We start from the raw sequence: 20,897 nt of genomic DNA, 5'->3' as shown, positions 1-20,897 counted from the left end.
CGTGGAATTAGTCTTGTGCCATAAGGGTCAGTGCTACGCCCTGTTTGCTTTTCAAGGGTAAGCAAAGAGAATATGATCAGTGTGTTTGCTGGTGAATCTGAATTGGCCTTGGGTAAGTCAGAATGGTATGGGTAACTTGAAAAGGTATCACAGAAGATTAAAGTAGTAGCAGACAGTTGACAACCCGATTTCCTTACTAACTAATGCAGTATCATGTATTTTGGAGACAAGATCCAGAGGTTTAGTGTTAATGCTTAACAGAGTTAGCTTGAAGTCTTCCTTTACAGATTCTGGATTATTCTTAGGTTTAACCATGCCAAGTCATTGTCCATGAGCTGTAGTTGAAGCTAGTGATGTGGGATTGTATTGTGAAGGGTGCAGAGACTTGTGTTGTGTGAATGATTGTAGCATTGTGTAATGCTTTGGCTTGGCTGCATTTGAAGTACCTTGTACTGCCCTCGAGGCCATGCAAAGAAAAGTAGTTAAGAAGCTAGGATTCAGAGGAGGGTAATGTAGTTGACGTATCAGATTGAGGGTGGGAGTCAAGATGTTTAAGTTTGTGTTTATTCATTTTTTTTTCAGTTTGATAACCCTGTACGTAGCCTGGTTGACGGACTCTTTTCATACATGATCAGGCACTATTGTGAAAATAGAAACAAAATTACATTTATATAAAGATTACACAAAATTGCATATAGTACAGTAAAAAAAGTAGAAGCAATACATGTGTATGTTATTAGCAATTATAAATGCAAATGATATTATTTACAGTATGGACAGTTAAGGTAGGCATTCAGCTACTGGCCTTTTGTTAAAGGTGTAGCTTTACAAGAATGATGTGACTACCAAGTGAGCTGCAAGGACTAGTCATGGCCACAAAAGCAGGAGCATTTGGTGTTCTTAAACATTTGTTCTTTTAGTTTGCTTCTAAATAATGAAGTGCCTCTTGTTGACTCGTTTCTGCCGGTATCCAATTCCAAACAGCTAGGCCCAGTTTAGAGACAGCTTTTTTATTCCACATGGAGGCTTTAAAACAAGCTCTAATGAGGATGTTATTTTCCTGGCTGTCTCAAAATGTGTAGATAGGTTCCTTAATTTGTAATTTTGTTTTTGTGTGTGTCTGTCTCATTTTTATCAGCTTGTAGATTTGACAGCCAAGAACAAATGTGTCACTGCCACTTGCAGGTTGGTGTCAGTGATGAGTTTAGGTTTCTGCAAGAACAAATCTGCAAATTTGTTTATAGTAGCTTATATTTTACAAATGTTTGAACTGAAAGGCAAGGTAGGAGCCAATATTCAGTTTTAGGATTAAGCATATTTTTAGAAAATGCTTTCATAGCCGTAAGGGTGAAGAGGTATGAAATTGAATAGCATAGTTTTAGTTGTTAATAGTGTATCAGTATGATGAACTAAGGAAAAGGTAGGGTCCAAGGTGATCCCTAGGCACTTCTGTTCAGTTACTAGTGGGAAAAGTCTGCCACCTGTGTCAGTAATCATTAGATTTGGTGATTTAGGGAGTTTTTGTAGAGTGCCAAATGTTAGGATTGTTAGACTTCAGAGGATTGATCAAAAGCATATTTTTATTCATCAAGTGGCACATATCTGTGAAGCTAGATTGTATTTTCTGTTATAGGGTCAAGGTGTTTTTACCTGATTCATGTGGTGAGATATCTACTTAAAGAACCAAATTAAGGTGGGGCAGGTCAGCAGACATAGTATTAAGCAATAGGGAAAATAACAGTGGACTAAGGCCAGATCCTTGAGGAACTTCTACATCAATAATGCATTTAGTCAAAAGGCAGGTTCATATTGTACTTTGAATGTTCTTTTTTGGAGGTGACTTTGAAACCATCTTACTGTATTTGAGCCAAAACTAAATTTGCCAGATTTGTAAAGGAGCAGGTTATGATTTACTGTTTCATATGCTCTTCTCCCATCATTGAGCAAGACCCTCTGTGAGTTTTGAATTATTCAGTTTGTTATAAATGGTGTCATTAACTGTGTGTAATGCTATCATGGTACTGAAAGAATTTCTGTTTACCACAAAGAAGTCCATATTTTTTTGTGATCCGAGAGTAATTTGTATGTACATTTTTTTCAAAGTTTTTTGTTAAAGGGCACAGGTATGCTATAGCTCTATAATCTCTGTATTCCTTAGGGTTTGCTGTTTTTGCAGAGTATAGCTGAAAGATTGAATTTGGGAGTCTTATGTTGTATTGTTAATTGGCTGCGGCAGTCTAAACATGGACATAATCTCTGGTTAAGTCAGTGATGGTGTCTATTAGGATGTTTCTATAGTCATTAACAAAGGTAAAGCTTCCTGTTGTCTCATTGGTTGATGGTGTGGAGTCACTGATATGCTGTCTGTTAAAGATTCAAGCTCTTTCCAAAAGTGTTTTGTACTGTTGGTGTAACTGAAGATTTTGTGACAGCTGGATTCAGCTACGTCACAGGTACGGCCTATTCAGGTAAGTCCTGGAAGGGAGAAAATTGGTTTTGTAGCCAAAGTCTTTCCATCATTCTAACTCGTTATGTTTAGCAGGGTCTAAAATGTACTACTCTTAGAATTTTGTATGAACTTTATTTTCTTTGAGTTATCACATTCCTTACTTTTTTTTGCTACCTATATCGATTTTTGTCTCATTTCATTGTTTTGTAGCCATCATCTGGGAGGTGTATAACTCTGAATTTTTCTTTAATTTGTTATCACAGTTCCAAAGCAAAGTACTACATTTTCCAAACCCTCTTGTAGTAGAAAAGTTCATTTCACACTGAAAAGCAATATTTCTTGTTCTCTACTTCTAATAAGTAAACATTTTTTCTGTTACATGAATTATTGGTTCTTTCATTTGGTATGGCATATACACTTAAAGTAAGTCATCCTCGAAAGCTGGGTAGTCAGAGAGGCTTCATTATCAGCTCTTGGCTAAGGCAGAAGGCACTGGCTTTATCTTTTTAGGAATAAATTGTAATGGCTTGGTCTGCATGCTTTGGTATATCTTGTGGATCAGGATGGGTAATAAGAGTAATACGTGCTCTGGGATTCATTAAGGTTTACTCCTAAGTGTACACTTAGTGGTAACCTTTCTGAGTGAATAGACAGCACAAGCAATGTGGTAGGGATGTTCTTAAATGCAGAAAGTGTACACTTAGTGGTAACCTTCATGAATCCCAAGGATGGTCTTAATGTTCCATCTCAGTGATGTTTTTTTGTGAGGATCTCCTCCCAAAATACACTTAGTGTTCTGTAACTTTTTATAAATGGGATTCTGAATTAGTAATATGCCACTGAACAGACACCTCATGTTACTTAAAAACAGAGAATAACTTTCACTGAAGTCTGATAAATAGTTAAAACAGGTTGAAGTTTCACTTTTAAGTAGTATGCAAAATGAAAAGCATGTCACTACCCATACCTTAGAAAATAGAAGGGGGTATTGAGGCACAGTGCACTAAAAGGGCTAAAACTAAATTTAATAAAATGGCTATAGAGAAAAAAGAACATGGGTCTAGCAAACATCCTTTGCAGAAGTCCCAGCATTTCACATCTGATGCATTACTTAAAACAGCAGTACACTTTGTGAAAAAAACATTTTAAAGGCATGTAATACATAGTTTCTTTCCATCACGGTGCATGACAGTTTAAGTGCCATGCTGCACACACCCCCCCCCAGCACTTTTAATGTTGTTTTCTGGTTAGGGGTCGCCACAGCAGAACTCTGGTCTGCTAATGATTGACAGTTGATTTTTTATGGTGCCGAGGTGCCAGTCCAACGCCCAATCTTCAACGAAAGCATGCCCATTCACGCGTGTCTTTTGAACGCCACTCATCCGGCGGGAGGACATGCAGACTCCACACAGAAGGCACACCAGCCGAGAAGCGAACGGGAGAACCTCTTGCTGTGAGGCTCGAACGCTACTGCACCACTTCTAATATGTGGATGAATTCTTAATAACAAAAAGTTTTGTAAACATTTTATTAAGTAATTGCTTACACAAGTCTGCTTTATCTCTCTGTGAAGTCTCCATATGGATGGCATGGAGCCATACAGTGACGACACCACCGTACATGAGCAGAAGCATGGCCTTTAAAGTCTGTGGGTGCATCTTTGCATTTTGTCTGCGGTCATTACATCACTAATAAAAAGGCTACTAAGCTTGGGGAGCTTTACCATCCACACACACAAGCCCCTTTAACTCCTTCTGTTTCTTACTTCAAGCATTACAAGAATGTACCACAATAGTACTAGATGTGGAGTAGTACAATTTATTTACTTATTTTATTTATTTCCTTTCTGTTGACTGGGATAGTCTAACTAGGCAAGAGAGATCCTTTTCAGTAGAGGCCTGAGGAGAAAAGCTCCAATAAAGAGAAAGTGACATACATTAACTGGGTTTACTTTCAAAATGTGGAAAATCAAAACAATTTTCTAATTTTTGATCAAATTAGTTATCCGAATTTGGTGATACACAATTAGCAAAATGTTAGAAATGGTAACCATGGAATCCACATTTCAACACTGGAAGTTCCAATGTTGAAATTCCATGTTACCGGTAACTTTTTTGCAGGGGCAAGCCCCCCTCCCCTGCACACTCCCTGCATATTATATATTCCAACGCCAAGATTGCACTGCAGCAAGGAAAGGTAAATTTCCCAGTACCCACTGTAATATGATCTGTTATCAGAACATCGATCCCACATTAGCAAATGCACACAACCATTCACTAATGAGGATTTGAACATTTCCGGATTGGCATTATGGAAACCACATGCATTTGGCCATCCCAGTTTAAGTGCTGTTCCACATTTCGATAGTAAACCCATTAATTGTCATGTACTTCAAAATACAGTCCTCGGCAATAATAACTGTTTTTATTTTTATTTATTTATTTAGTTTATCAGGGTGGTACACTGATCGCAATAGACCACTTGTAGGCACAGCCTGGGTAGTTGACAATATAAACATTTGCTGACTATTAACGGCAAAGCAGTGTGGAACTAACATTTAATACAAACACGTGTATGTTTGTGTGTGTGTGTTTATATGTGTGTGTGTGTATATATATATATATATATATATATATATATATATATATATATATCTATATCTATATATATATATATATATATATATATGTTTTGTTTAAATTATTTCTTGATTTTCTTAAGAGTTTCATTTGTAATCTAATACAAATAGTTTTTTTGCTAATTTTACCAGACATTTACTCATTTTATCAGCTTAACATTTTTTCCCCATGTCTGGTCTTTATCAATGAGGTTTTCTGCTCTTTCACTGTGTTATATTATGTTTACATATATTATTATTATATTGAATTAATTGCAAGAACGTGCTTGAGGGTTGCGAGTTTTGATAAAATGTTTGAAGTTAGGTATATGAAAAGTATCCCTTTTGTTTAATTACTTGAAAAGATAAAAACAAATTAACATTCTTACTATATTAGTTGATTTATGCAGGGACCCTCCTTGGTGAGCCAACAGGTGGATCGGATGTTGTCAATTTCATTCTTCCTCACCACTCTCTGATCTGAACCAGCCATTCCAAAAGACAGAGGCTACTAATCTCGAGTTCCTTCCACTCCCATAATGCTGTGCATCTCTTCTAGCTCCTCAGATCTTGTTTACTGCCTTCCTGGCCAGGTGTAGATAAGTCTTGCTTTCAGTGTTTATTAGTTATCCTTTGTCCTTATTTTTTATGTAGATTTTATTGTAACTTTTTTCTATACCCTCCCATTCTTAAGTGATCATTGGCATTAGGGTTGTGTTTTTCTACCTTCCCATGATTTTTCCCTCCTGTACAGCTGTTGGCCTACATCCCTTTCTGGTATCTTTAATTTGTTGAATACTGTTTTTTGGTGGTTACAGTTGTGTGTGTGGTTGCTTACGTCCCACTGTGTGTGTGCTCAGTGCCGGACAAACCCACCAGATTTAAATGGTGTGTCTCTTGTGGGCACAAAATCCTGCATTCATACTCTCATGACAAATATGTATAATGCTTGGGTGCTGCTCTTTTGGAACAGGAATCTGAAGTGTGGGCAGCCTTTAACCCTCACACATTAGCGGATAAGATAATATTGAAAGGGCTTTTACCCTGATCTGGTCAAGAATCTACTAAGTCTGGAGTCTCAAAAGGAACTGAAGAAATGGGCCCCCTCCAGCCTCCTCTGGGATTTCTACCCCAGTTCCTGAGAAAAGGAGAAAATCGGTGGATCTCCTACTGTCAGATTAAAGGAATTCCTCTGGCCCGTAATTTTTTTTTTCTCCAGAGGTCAGCGTCGTCTTGGATCTGGCCTACTCGGATCCCATAACTACGGCTCCTAGGGTGCTTTCTGATTTGTCTGAAGTGGTTTTTATTCGGGGTTCACCTTCTCTGAACAGGTCTTATTCGGCTCCAAAGGCTTTGGATCTGAGCTTTCGGAGCCATATGCTGAGACGAGAAAAATCAACATCCCCTGCTAGGTCAACCCACTCTTCAGTCTCTTTTAGCTCCTGTAGACTCTCCTGCTCCGACATAGACAGAATGATGCAGTGTTTGCTCAAAGCTCAGGTTGAGGTGGGTCTTTTACAGTCTTGGTCCCATCTTGGATCCTTGAGAGCCCCATCACATTTCTTTCGACTCTTCTTCCAGTCCAACATTCTGCTTCAGAACCCCAGGATCCGGATACCCTGAGAGAGAATTCGGAGCTGAAAATAGTGCTTTCTTCAACTCTGGCTGTGTTCCAGACTGGCCTGGCTCAGATACTCTTGTTTCGGAGCGGATCCCGTACCTGAGACATCTGTGCTGGCTCTGTAGGGGTGGTTTCAGCTCCGACCTGGTCAGATCAGTCTTTCCTTGTCAGGGCCTCTGCTTTCGACAGTTTGGAGCTGGTGTTGTCTGGGAGGGGTGAGAATCCAGAGTGGTGTCTTCCTTTGCTTCTCCTGCTTCTGCTTCAAGGAGATGGGAGGAAGGATTTTGTGGTTTGTCGGCTTTCTGGGTGACAGAGAGGGTATTCTCTAGGCACAAAGATGTCTCCTCTTCTTCCAGAACCCATGCAGTCCTCGTGGTCTTAGCCTTGGTGTCAGTCATTCTATCCGTGGTCAGCCTATCCAGGAAGTCCTTCAGCCCCCCCCCCTCTGTTAGGGGGCCCCTTCCTCTTCAGAGACCTCCCCTGAGTTTCCCACGGAAGAGGTGCATCGAAAGAGGACATGCAAGAGGAGGCACATAGACTCCCTTTGGAGTCTTTGACTGAGGACAGCGATCCCGATGAGGGTGAAGGGTCCCCCCAATTTCCACCCAGTGATATCTCCTTCAGAGATTTCCTAGAGATCCTGAAGAGCAAGGGTGGCTGGTTTGCCCAACCCCCTTCTTTTGAGGAATCTGTGTTTCTGGAGGCATTCAGGACAGGCCCATCTACATCCTGGGTGTCTCCACTGGTGGATGAGCTTATTGATTGTTCCCCCACCTCATTTGGAAGGAACCTGACACTGGAACCCATCCCCAAGCACGCTGACCATTTCTTGAGCCCCTCCATTGGATCTTCCTCATTGGTACAAAGGTATTCCGGTTGATGCCGTCATGGTGTCAGTGGCCACAAAAAAGGAGCTAGCAGAGCAAAGCTCCTTTGTCCATCCCCGAATGAGACGTTTTGTGTCTTGCACAGATATGGGAGGTGCGTATACACTGAAAAGGCTAAACTATTGGCACACTTTACATATCTTCATAGAGATTTGGCCAAGGAGATCACCAGTTCTCTGTCTCAGTGCATGTTGGAGGAGGACTTTAACAAGGTCTCTCCCCAGCTGTCGACTCTTGCATCTTTGTCCAATTCCTCAATGAGGTTGACTTCCAGTGCTGCGGAAGGTACATCTCGAGCAGCCAGGTCGAGCATAGCCCTAAGAAGAAATGCCTGGTTGAGGCTTTGGGGTTTGAGGAACCCTTTAAGTAGTCTTTTACTAATGCCCCTTTTAATGGTTCATCTTTGTTAGGACCATTGGTAAAAGACACACTTACCTGCATTGAGCAAGAGGGAAAGACCCTGTCTGTTGTAGGGATCAAGTTTTCTCCCCCTCAGAGGTCTTTTTCCAGGAACCATCACAGTGGGAAGAAAATGTGGTTCAAAACGTCTCTGGGTTCTTTCCCAGATTCTCATGAAGAATTCTCATCCAGAGGAATAGGGTTTAATGGAAGACGCTGTCTGAGGGGCAGAGGGGATCCACAGAATCAGGGCTTCAAAGAAACCTTCTCTGGCAGGCCCCATCAGTGCTCCTGAAGTACTGCCCAACTGTCCCACTCTGGAGGCAGTTGGGGACAGATTGTCATTGCACTTAGATGCCTGGCCAAAACTAACAAATGACATCTGGGTGCTAAACATAATTTCCAGAGGTTATTACATCCCCCCACTCACTGAAGGAGGCTCCTCTATGTCCCACCCAATCAGAGTGAGTGCACCATGAGCAAAGTTCAAAAACTTCTAGAGAAGTCATTGAACCGGTCCCAACCAAGTAACAAGGATGCAGAACTTATTCATGCTTCTTTTCATGCCAAAAAAAAAAAAAAAACAGGGGACCTGTGGCCTATATTGGACCTGAGCAGACTAAATCTGTTTGTCATGAAGTCAAAGTTTCACATGGTGATGGTTCAGTCCATTCTGCCATTACTACGCAAAGACAATTGGATGTGCTCAGTAGACCTCCAAGATGCATACTGCCACATAAATATTGACAGATGCTCCAGGAGACATCTGTGCTTCCAGCTAGGAGCCAGTCATTACCAATTCAGAGCATTGCCCGTTGGATTCATCATGGCCTACAAGGTGTTTACCAAATGCATATCAGTAGTGCCAGCTCACCAGAGACTGCAGGGACTCCAGGTGTTTCAGTGTTTAGATGATTGGCTGTTCATGGCACTATCAAGACATCAACTGGAGTTGGCAACACAGTACCTGTTGTATACCTTCAGTCAGCTGGGGATCACAATAAATTTGACAAAGTTGAATCTGATGCCTGTGCAGATGATAGAGTTCATAGGAATGCAAATGAACAGTCACACAGGTAGGGTAGCAAATCTACTGTTGCAGTGTGTCATCTCTGCGACAACAAGTCCAAGTTCTACTGGATACGCTCGCTCCCCCAGTAAGACTTATCCTAAGAGCTCTAGGTTCCATGACTTATCCTAAGAGCTCTAGGTTCCATGTCGGCTGCCATACTTTTTAGTACCATTGGCAAGGTTCTTTATGCAAGTACTTCAATGGACGCTAGTGGTCCCGTGGTACATCCTGTATCATCCCTTAACTCTTCCGATCATGCTGACTTCAATCTGCAGGCAGCATCTTCAATGGTGGATGCTATTGGATGATCTCCATCTAAGCAGACCCTTTTCCCTCCCACCCCCGTTGGCCACAGTGACCACGAATGCTTCCTTGTTGGGGTGGACTTTTCGAAGGAAGATTGGTCCAAGGCATATGTGGCTAATCCTAGAGACCAAATTGCACATCAACGTTCTGGAGATGAGAGCAGTCCTGACACTGCAAGTCTTTCAAGACTATTTACCTCTGGGAATGATAGCAGTTCATAAAGACAACATGTCAGTAGTCTCGTATATTAACAAGCACAGGGGAACTCGCTCTTACCTGTTATGCAGAGGGGCCATGAGAGTGTGGGAATGGGTGATCTCATTGAACTGCTTTCTGATTGCAATGCACATTTCTGGGGAGACCAGCATTCTTGCAGACAGACTCAGACAATCCATTGTAAGTCCACATGAGTGGTCCCTGAATCAGTCAGTAGTGAAGCAGATATTTCACCAATGGGGCCAATCTTGCTGCAACCTTTTTGAATCCCCCCTTGAACACCAATTGCAGCAAGTACTTTGCTCTTTTCCCCCCAACTGGAGAGGCAACCAAGGGACCCTCTAATACATAATTGGCCTCCGGGGTCTCCAGTACCCCTGTCCTCCAATCTCATTGATACTGAAAGTCCTACAGAAAACCAGAAGGTTCAAGAGCATTCTAATCCTCGTAGCCCCCTTCTAGCTTCATCGGATATGTTTCCCCTTCCGGTAGTCTCATGGCAAATGTCCACCATGGATACTGGATCCCAGGCAGGATCTGATCTCTCTCCTGTCTGAACACCAGCCCCCCAATCCAAGATCACTGAGACTAACTACTGGGTTTCTCCACTTCCAATAATTTAAAGAAATTCCAAGCTAGCCTCCCTTGTCTGAGACATCTTTGTTGCTTCTCAAAAATGTTTTAATAGAAAGCTTTACAATAGCAAATGGAAAGGATTTTCAGTGTGGGCACAAAATCAAAACACTGACCCTTTCTTGGTTCCCATTTCAGCTGTTCTACTTCTCCTAAGTTCTCTCTTTCAGGAGGGAGCCAGGTTTTCTATGATTAAATTACTGTTGGCAACGATTGCTAACTTTCACTTTGCGGACGATTCACATTCCATCTCAGCATCTAGGTTATGCAAGGCCTTCATGAAAGGAATATTTCTTCTTAGGCCACCAATTAAAGATCTTTCTCCTTGGAATCTGAATCTGATTTTACAAGGTCTTATTCGGAGAGTTGTCCTGTGATATAAAGTTTTTAACCTGGAAAACCATTTTTTCTTGTGGCCATTACTTCAGCCAAGAGGGTATCAGAACTACAGGCCTTATCTTCTAAACCGCCATGTATTTCTTGTGTGTCTCTGAGGATGAATCCTTTTATGTCCATAGTGGCCATGAAGGTGAATATAAACCAGTCCATTCACCTTCTGGATTTCTTCCTTAACTATTCCAACAAGGGTGAGTATATGCTTCACCTCCTTGATGTTCATAGACAGTTGCGTTTCTGTCTCCACAGGACAAGGGAACATAGAAAATCTGAACAACTATTTTTCTCCTTTTTCTCCTAGTTGGTTAGGCCAAGCAGTGTCCATAGTAACTCTAGCTAAATGGATCACTAATTGCATTTTCACCATTTACTCCTTGAAAGGACTGCATTTGACCCATGCACCTAAGGCCTATTCAACTAGGTCAGTGTCATCTACTTCGGCCTTTGTGGCTAGAACCTCTGTTACTAATTTTACCAGCCATTTATTCCTTTTATCAACTTAACATTTTGTTTTGTTTTTTTCAAGCCAGATCACTATCAATGAGGTTTTCTTCTCTTTTGTCTTATTTTGTCATTCACTGTGTCATATTATGTTTACATGTATTACACTTGAGTTAATTGCAAGAAAGTGCTTGATGGTCGTGAGCTTTAGTAAAATGTTTGAAAGAGGTACATGTGAAAAATATCCCTTTTAGTCTAATTACTTGAAAAGATAGTCAAATAACATTCTTACTTTGTTAGTTGATTTTGTAGGGACCCTCTTTGGCGAGCCAACAGTTGGATTCTTCCTGTGCACCATTGCACACGTTTTCTCTGAAGATCTCAACCCCCACAGCCTCATATCATCCAATTCTAGCTCATGCCATGATGTTATGCTTTGAGAAGAAGCATAGTCTTAGCTCCCAAATCTGACAGCTCACACAAACCACTGAATAAGTAGCCTTCCTTCCTGCAGAGGTCCACTGCATGCCCTTGAAGGAGAACCCACTATATGCAAAGCACTCCGTGCAGACTACCCTCTAAACTTACAAGCAGAAATCGCAAAAAAAAATATTTGTATGAGGCAAGCTTCCCTGCACCCCATGAGAGGAGCTTCACCCCACTAGAATGCTTTACTTATGTGTAACCATCTCCTTAGTCAAACAATATCAAAGAAAGGAGAAACCATTCAAAAAGGGTGAAACCTAGTCTAATACAACTGTAATGTCTCCAAGTATAGAAACAATTTCAGGCACTGAGCTTTAGGGCATTTACTTCATGCAGTATTCTGTCAGTCATTTAGATTTTAAGCACATGAAGGTATTCTTTCCTGCAGATTAACAGAAAAGAAGATGTGATGCCTACAGTGCCAGGAAGCAGTACACAGGTGCATACTTGTACAAAGTGTAGGATACTCCTAACAGGGCATGTTGAATGGAAGATGCCATCAAGTAGAGGGAGATGATTGGGTGGTTACTTGAAACCCAGCAAATTGAATCCCCTTAAATCAGCTGATAAAATAAAAGTACATAAGTTACATCTTACAATGTATGCTGAGATGAGCTATACATAGATGGGTTTGACATATATAATGGTTATACAAGATCTTGGAAAAAATGAGTTGTCAGATTTGTGCTTTGGTAATAAGCAAACACCCTACCCTTTTGCCATATCCAGGCCTAATTTATTTTGTTTTTAGCTGTAATTTATTTTTTTTTTTTTTACTTCGTGGCAGCTTTCATAGAGCCTTATGTGCTGACTAGTAAGACAGAGAGAATTTTATGGTTTAGTATCATATGTGTGAAACACATTGCATCGAATGATCACATCTGTGAAAACTAACAACGAAAATAAAAATATTGTTCAGACAAAGGAACTAAACTGATAATGTCGACGTCATCATTTGATGTACTCTACTTTACCCAGCATACCCTGCCTACAAACCATTTCCATCTAATGTATTGCAGGGAGGCAAGCCCCCTGACTGTCGTTTTTGCATTTAGTTACTTGTAACACATTGCACTCAAGTTACCTGGCACTTGCTCACTAAAGCAATTATACAAGTCAGCACTAAAAATTAAAAGCACTACACCCTCACTCCCCACTGGCCCTTGTTTTCAATTATTAAGGAATTCCCAATATTATTCTAGCATGCCCAAAGGTCAGTTGTCAATCTCCTCTCCGGTCCAGCTGGTGAATCTGGGAATCTTGAGGCAATGTTATAACTGCCTCATGTACACAGACAACCCTCTCCTCCTCCCACATAACACAAATACTTGCGAGAGATGCAGCTATTTAGCCAAACTGGAGGCTGAGCTCTCTCAACTCAGGACTGGCAAGACCAGACAGGAGGAGAAGGCAACTACACACACCACAAAACCAGCCTCACATAATGCTACCACACCACTGAATCAAACACATAAACACACAAAGACATACTCGGAGGCTCTGAGTAAAAATTTACCTAAACAGCAGAGGCCTCCAAAGCAGACACCCAAACAACTGCTACCTCAAGACACCCCACAAGCAACACATAAACCACAAAAGCAGTGTGCAAAGCAGTCACAGCCCTTAAGGACAAATACAACACCAAACATACTTGTCATAGGTGACTCCATAGTCAGACACACTGACGTCCCACTCACCAGGCTGAAGAAGGAGAGGGTCACAGTAAGCTGCCTATCGGGCGCTAGAATCCACCACATAACACAAGCACTCGGGTCACTCCACGGCAAGTACAAATATGACACAGTCATTGTCCATGCTGGTGTGAACGACCTGAGACGTACCTCCCTGGACTACATGAAAAGAGACATAGAGGAGCTCTCTGGTTATGTAGCCCAGGCAGGTATGACCCTAACCCTGAGCAGTATCCTTCCTTCACCAAGAATGATGCCACAATATAGAGACAAGATGATCAGCTTTAACAATTGGCTTAATGTCTGGTGTCATTCAAAGGGGATCCAGTGTCTGTCTGCCTGGGATGACATGCTTGACAAGCCACGCTGCTTCGCAAGGGACAGCTTGCACCTGTCACCCCTGGGATTCCAGATATTGGCTAAGGCTCTTGCCACCCCCATAGTGCCTTTTTTAGGCAAGGCTCAAATTCTAAACCTACCACCCTAGAAAACAAAAATGGGAAGAAACTGAGGGTAATGCTGCTCAATGCCAGAAGTCTAAATCTCAAAATGCATGCACTCGAGGCCCTTCTCAATATGGAGAATATCAATGTCTGTGCTGTAACTGAAACCTGGTTCAAGGCTCCTGAGAGCACCCAGGCGCTATTAGGTTTTACCTCATATCATGCGTTCCGGCCCCAAAACCCGGACCACACCACAAAAGGAGGGGGTGTATCCATATTCATAAAGGATACCCACACCTCCAGGTTGGTGGCAACGCACGAAGCTTCGGAAGCCATCCAGGTGCAACTAACCATAGGCAAAACTGCTCTACAAATTGTAGCATGCTACAGGCCACCCTCTCAAACTCAGGAACCCCACACAGCCTTCCTGAAGACACTGGAGGGTATAAATGTATCTCCAAACACCATCATATTGGGTGACTTCAACTACCCGAATATAGACTGGGAACATTACTCAAGCCCTAACTTTCTAGCCCAACAGTTCCTGGAGTTCATAAATTCAAATGCCATGGAACAGCTAGTCACTGTTCCCACGAGAGGAGAAAATATACTAGATCTCATTATCACAAACATGGGGACAAAATGCTCCACACCGGATGTATATCCCTCATTGGTGAGATCTGATCATAAACTAATCTCACTGGAAATCCACATCCCGCCCCCACCCCAAAGACCACAGTGAAGAACTTCTCTAAAGCAAACTTCACACTACTCAAGACTGGTGTGGTATCCTTCAAGGCCCCTGAGCCAGTGGAAACCACAACCCAAGCTGCGGAAGCCCTTACAAATGCCTTCTATGAACACCTCCAGGACTGCATGGATCAGGCAATCCCAAATAAAACCAAGACTCTTTCCACAAAGGGCAAACATCCAGTCTGGTGGACCCCAGCCATTAACAAACTTTACAATAAGAGGAGAAAGCTATTACATGACAGAACAAAATCCATAAAAGGGAAGTCACCCCTGATCATTATTAGTAAAAAAATACGAGCACTCATAAAATCAACTAAGGCCAATTTTGAGAGAAAATTGCCATGGATTCAAAGGACAATCATAAGGCCTTTTTCATCTATGTTAGGAACCTGGGTGGAAACTCCCAGATATGCTCAGAATTAGTCCAAAATGATACAAAAATCACTGAACCCACAGACATTGCCAACATACTGGCAGACAGGTTCAGTGCAAACTTCACCCCCCTCTCCCTCCCTAAAGGAGAGATAACTATCCCAGCGGAGTGTAGCCTCCCAGACATCTCAAATGCGCAGGTGAAAGCTGCTCTCTGTAAAGCTAAAAACACAGCATCAATGGGACCGGATGGCAACTGTGGTCCCACTCCACAAAGGCAGTGCCTCTATGGACCCTGGTAATTACCACCCCATAAGCTTAACAAGTCTAGTCTGCAAAGCTATGGAGAGGATCATAATGGAGCTCATAAACAAAGATATAGGGGACTTGCAGACATTGGACCCGACCCAGTTTTGCTTCGTCAAGGGAAGATCATGCCTTTTGAACTTGGTCGACTTCTTCGAAACAGTCACCAAGGCCATTGATGAGGGAAAGGCAGTCCATACAGCCTACCTTGACCTTGCAAAGGCTTTCGACACAATACCCCACTCAGGTATTGTAGAAAAACTTACCAGCTTAAATGTAAACCCATATGTCACAAGATGGGTTGCAAACTGGCTTAAGGACAGAACCCACAGGGTTAGAGTTGCTGGCGCTATGTCAGACTCCAAGCCGGTCGCAAGTGGTGTCCCACAGGGCTCGGTCCTTGGCCCCCTATTGTTCGGCATCTACTTCTCAGAAGTACAGGCCAACATGGGAGGACTTTGGCTGACAAAGTTTGCAGACGACTGCAAACTGGGCGCCATAGTGGAAAGTGCATCGGACACGGATATTTTTCAGAAGGGACTCACGGAAACAGATAGCTGGTGCCAGAGCCATGGCCTGAAGTTAAACGCCAAAAAATGTATAGTCATACCCTTCGGGAAAAACAAGGTAGCCCCAAGCTACCATATAGGTCCAATCCACTAAGCACAGAAGAGGTTATCAGGGACCTGGGGACCCAGGTTGACAGTGGCCTTTCTTTTGACACTCACGTTGCTAAAGTGGTTAGAAAGACCTTCTACATTGCCCACCTGATCATGAAGGGATTCACATCCAGATCTAGTGAGGTCATTGTTCCCCTGTACTCTTCACTTATCAGACCAATGATCGAGTACAATGCCCCATTCGGGATGTATCTCGCCCGACATCTGCAGCAATTGGAGAGACCCCAAAAGTTCCTCACCAGAAGGATAAAGGGACTCCAAAATCTGTCATATGCTGCCAGACTGAAGAAACTCCAGCTCTATTCAGTCGCATACCGTCTGCTCAGAGGTGATATGTGCCTGACATACAAGGCCATGTCCAACCCGGAATTAATGGACATGCTCCACCTCAAAAAATCCAAATCCACCAAAACCACTAGAGCAAGCGACTTAAACCTTAGCACGGATATAAATAGGACGTGCTGGAGGGATAGATTTATCACTCAGAGACTCCCTATGCAGTGGAATAGAGTCCCGGTCCATGTGAGGCAGAGCACCTCGCTGGCTCTGTTCAAGAGAAATCTTGACCTGTGGATGGGAGATCGTAGGTTTACCCCGGGAATCATCTCTGTGTCACTGCTGGACAGAGGCACAGCAAACTAATGGGCACAGTATTTTTTCATATAAGGGGTGGCGTAAGCCACAAAAATTTGGGCTAGGCTTATAAATGCCTTAGGGCAGATAGCCTAGTATAAACCTATGAACCTATGAACCTATAATTGTATATACAAACTCCAAGATCGCACTAGAGTGAGGAAATGGTGCATTTTCCGAGCCCCACTGTACTGTGATCTCCATGCAGAACGTTGACCTCACAACAGCAAATGCACACTAGCACTTGTTGTTGTGGAGTCGACCATTTTCAGTGCGGCCTTCCGTCAGCTGGAAAATAGCCTTTCAACTATCCCAGTTCAACTGAATGCCATCCGAAATTTTGATAGTAAACCGAATTTTATAAAGGATTGGCATACTGAGAGATGCATTTTAATGCTGGAATAGATGAAACAATAATGTAGTATATATTATGTTCTCTGAGATGTGATGTAAGGGTGAAGAAGATTTTTCTTTTATTGTCTCAGAGACCTTATGAACATGTAGAATTGTCTTGGTAGTAGTGGTATGATTATCAGCGTAGATCTCTGAAGAGAAATTCTGTTAAATATTATTTATTTTAGAGCATTTTAGTATGACCGTTATAATGTGTAAAACAATGCTACTCCACTTTATCAGGATCTTGTACTTTTAAAATGTTTACTTAAAATGCCTTTAATAACTGCCATGTATATATGTATGTGTGTTCCAGTGCTGCTCTGGAGCAACTTCCCATCCATATAAAACAAAGTTCAACCCTCCTCATTTCCAAGTGCAGCTGAGATCTATGGATGGGAATCAGAAAAATTAGCACCAGAACTGCCCCCTGTGCTACAAATGGACAGAGGCAGCTCCTGAATGCTTTAAGCTCATATATGGGTCCCCCTCAACCATACTGCTCAACTGTCCATATTTTCGCAGAATGTCCAGTTTTCCTCCATATTTTTGGTCTGTTTCTCATGAAATTTGTGGTTTTCTGGATTTTTGTGGCAAATCATTGACTGAATTCATTAATTAATAACAGGCCTTTGAGTTTCAGAATTTATATCCTTCAGAAAATGCATGGTAACACAAGACCTTTTATTCTAGCAACTTTCTAAGTTTATAAGGGCAATATTTAAAATGTATCCCTATTTTTGGGGCTTTGACCCGCATCATTTTTTAATTTGTCCAGGTTTTTTGTGCTAAGAGGTTGAGAGGTATGCCCTTAATGTATCTGTGGTGTAATCCCATTTATTGTCATTGTGGGTAATATATAATTATTGACCATGGGATGGTAAGGCCAGTCTCTAACCAAATGGGTAGGTTAATTTGAACATAAAAAGGGAAATTGACTAGGCTTAAAATGGCCTGCAAGGGCAGCTAGCCTAGTACTTATAACCTCTGATTTCCACCTGAATATGGTTTCTGAATTATCATCAATCCCAGCTATAAAGTTGGAGAGTTATTATCGAGGAGATAAAAGTAAAATGTTGGGAACTGGTTCCTCATAGAATTACCCTATGGTAAAATGCTGGGAACTGGCTCCTCATAGAATTACCCTAAGGTGCAGTTAAAATGGTCATTCATGTTAGGTGAACACTGGCAGGATGCTCAGCCTTTCTGTGGAGGCTGAAGGGTGGCCTCAGTGATGTTTTCACACTTGTGACATCCAATCTGAGCCAGAAGTGGTTAGAACTCTGCATGAAGCATGAGTTGCTAATGCAAAATGGCAGACAAGGAAACAGCAACAAAGGTTCACAGAGCATAGGTGGTGGTGGTGGTGGTGGTGTAACCTGTTGTTTGACTAAGTTATTGTTAAGATTGAAAAAGGAAGCTAATTGAAAGTAGCATGTCTGGACATCAGCAAAGCCTGTTTGATACTGTGCCACTAGGAGGTGTGGTTGGAAAATTAGAGAGCATAGGGCAGCCCCAACTGTTAATGTAGAGGCTGCGTGATGAAATGCAGTAGGAGTAGTCTGCAAAGTTAGTGAGATACCAGAGTGTTTTGTGTCATGGCTGTCCCTTTTCTGCATGTTTATGCACATTCTATGGCTAAGTAATAAAGGCAGCCTGTTTATTTATGGCACACAGCTTTAAATAATGGCTCATCAATGTGAAGTTAGTTTCTAGGTTGACCAGTTATGGCTTACAAGATGAGAAGAGTTGGTGACTAGGGTTCAGTGGTGTAAAATTGTGAAATGTTATTTGTTTGACAGGGGAAATGATAGTTGATTTGCCTTTTCTGAAGAGTAACATAAGGAATGCAGTAAAGAAAAAAAATCGGTGTTATGATGACTCTCAGATTGAGTCCTGCTATGCACTGCAAGAGGCAAGCAAGCTTCAAAGTACTAGTAGGAGACAAAGTGTGGGAGAGAAAAGAATGAGGGAGTGCTATTAATGCATTGTGTCATTGGAGGTAGGGTGATGTTGTACACTTGAAGGGGAGGAAGAAGAGGCAGGGGCTTTAGGTAGCAGTTCAGTGGAGGCTGGAGGATTTAAAACCAACATCTGAAAAAGGGCTGGTGGATCCTAGAAATGTTGTGCTAATAGATGTGGGTGGTTGTACATCCTAGAAGGGCATGAAAATATATGAAATGGTCGGCGGGGGCAGTTCCACAGGGCTGTCCTCAACACTTGGGCAGACCTAATTGCTAAAAATTCTTCATATAGCCTTCACTCGTATTAATATGAAGAATGTTTAGTAAGTACTGTAACAGTTTTAGTCAACCCTTCAATTTGTTTTTCTTACTACAGGCAGTCCCCAGGTTAAGGACAAGATCTGTTTTTTAGTCTGTCCTTAAATCAAATTTGTATGCAAGTCTAAACATTCTTATTAAATGTCACTTAGTCAAATGTTTGCCTCTGTCTAGTATTTATTTTACTTTTCTTTGCATGTAAAACACTTTAGAAACACTTCCAAACAAACAAAAAAAAATCTTAAACATAATACTGTAAACTGTAGCTATGCTTCCTTACTTCCTATGAGCTATGCTTCCTTACTTCCTATCATCAAAGCTGGTTTTAAGGCATCCTGTTATTAAATGCACTGTTTGTGAGGACACACACACACACACACACACACACACACACACACACACACACACACACACACACACACACACACACACACACATCATGCCTCTGAACTGTACAGATTTTTGCCTCATATTTTTGGTCCATTTTTCATAAAATTCTGGTTATTTAGCAAAAGTAGTGGCAAATCATTAGACTGAAGTTAGAAAATGACAGACATTTGAGTTTCAGACTTCATACCATTCAGAGAATTCATGCCAATGCAAAACCTGTTATTCTATCAACTTTCTAAGTTTGTAAGAGCAATATTTATTAAAATCGTCCCTATTTTTGCGCATTTGTCCTACTTTTGTTTAGGGCTTTGTCCAGATTTCTTGCTGTAAGAGGTTTAGAGGTATCACACACACACACACACACACACACACACACACACACACACACACACACACTCTCTCTCTTAACCCTGCTTTACCTATTCCATAAATATCCCCCTCCCCTTATGCAACCACCCACCTCTTTACTGCTGCCAGGGGATCACTCCCTCGCTCTCACTCTTCACTCTCTCTCATACACACAGTCTCTTCCTCATTCACTCACACATCGTTCACTCTCCTGATCTCTCACACACAGTCACTTCCTCATTCATACCTGCATTCACTCACACATCGCTGTCACTTTGTCTCGATCTCTCGCGCGCACACACACACACACACACACACACACACACACACACACACACACACACACACACACACACACACTTGGGCAGCTTTAATGATTTTAATTTGTTTCACATTATGTCCGACATTGCAGAAGCCCGTTCATATCCATGTGATGTCTGCATGTTGGATGTCCGTAACCTAGGGACTGCCTGTACTGCTTTTTATTTTCAGACCTCCATTAAGAAAAGGAAATAAAAGTCTTGACTTTTCAGTTTGTGTATTGTCCTTCTGTCACTGAGCTGTCTTAATTTTTCTATAAGATGCTAACTGAATGATGTATTACATTGATCTTTGGGATGCCAGATCCTTGCTGAGCAACTGCTCACTTTGTGCAGTTGTTCCTTTATAGTGCTGAGTTTCTGAGAAGACAGGTTCTACAATAAAAGATCAGTATGCAGTTTGACCCACTTTCATAAGGATTGATACTGGGATAAGGTGTGGCCTGGGTTAATTTAACACCAAGTACTGCATGTCCAGCAGAACTTAGAGAGGGAATGAGAAGCTTTGGCATTATGCCAGTGTAGCTACTGCACCTCCTAACTAGAAAATGCTGGAACAGTCAGATTGAGTGTAGTAAAGTGGCGGGGGGGGGGGGTCCAAGCACCATGCAAGGGGTGAAGCTTTAGATTATCAGCTGAGCCAACCTGCCAGACAGGGCTGTGGGGGAGAAGATTTAGAAACTGGTTAAGGAGATGTCTCTAACATGTATTACAGTAGTAGGCTTGACCTCCCCATCTCTTGCGTCCTCAGTAGGAGCGATAA

At 41.9% G+C, this 20,897-nt stretch overlaps 1 protein-coding gene across 1 annotated transcript in view; it reads left to right on the top strand.

Moving 5' to 3' along the window:
* Positions 1-20,897, top strand: part of LOC122787192 (NADPH--cytochrome P450 reductase) — a gene marked incomplete in the record, with an annotated part of 550,447 nt that overhangs the window by 478,956 nt on the left and 50,594 nt on the right.

The sequence above is a fragment of the Protopterus annectens genome, chromosome 13.part0 (assembly GCF_019279795.1).
Source record: "Protopterus annectens isolate FY-2018-M chromosome 13.part0, PAN1.0, whole genome shotgun sequence".
Lineage (NCBI taxonomy): Eukaryota > Metazoa > Chordata > Ceratodontiformes > Protopteridae > Protopterus > Protopterus annectens.
The sequence above is the reverse complement of the archived record's forward strand: the minus strand, read 5'-3'. Positions and strand labels throughout refer to the sequence as shown.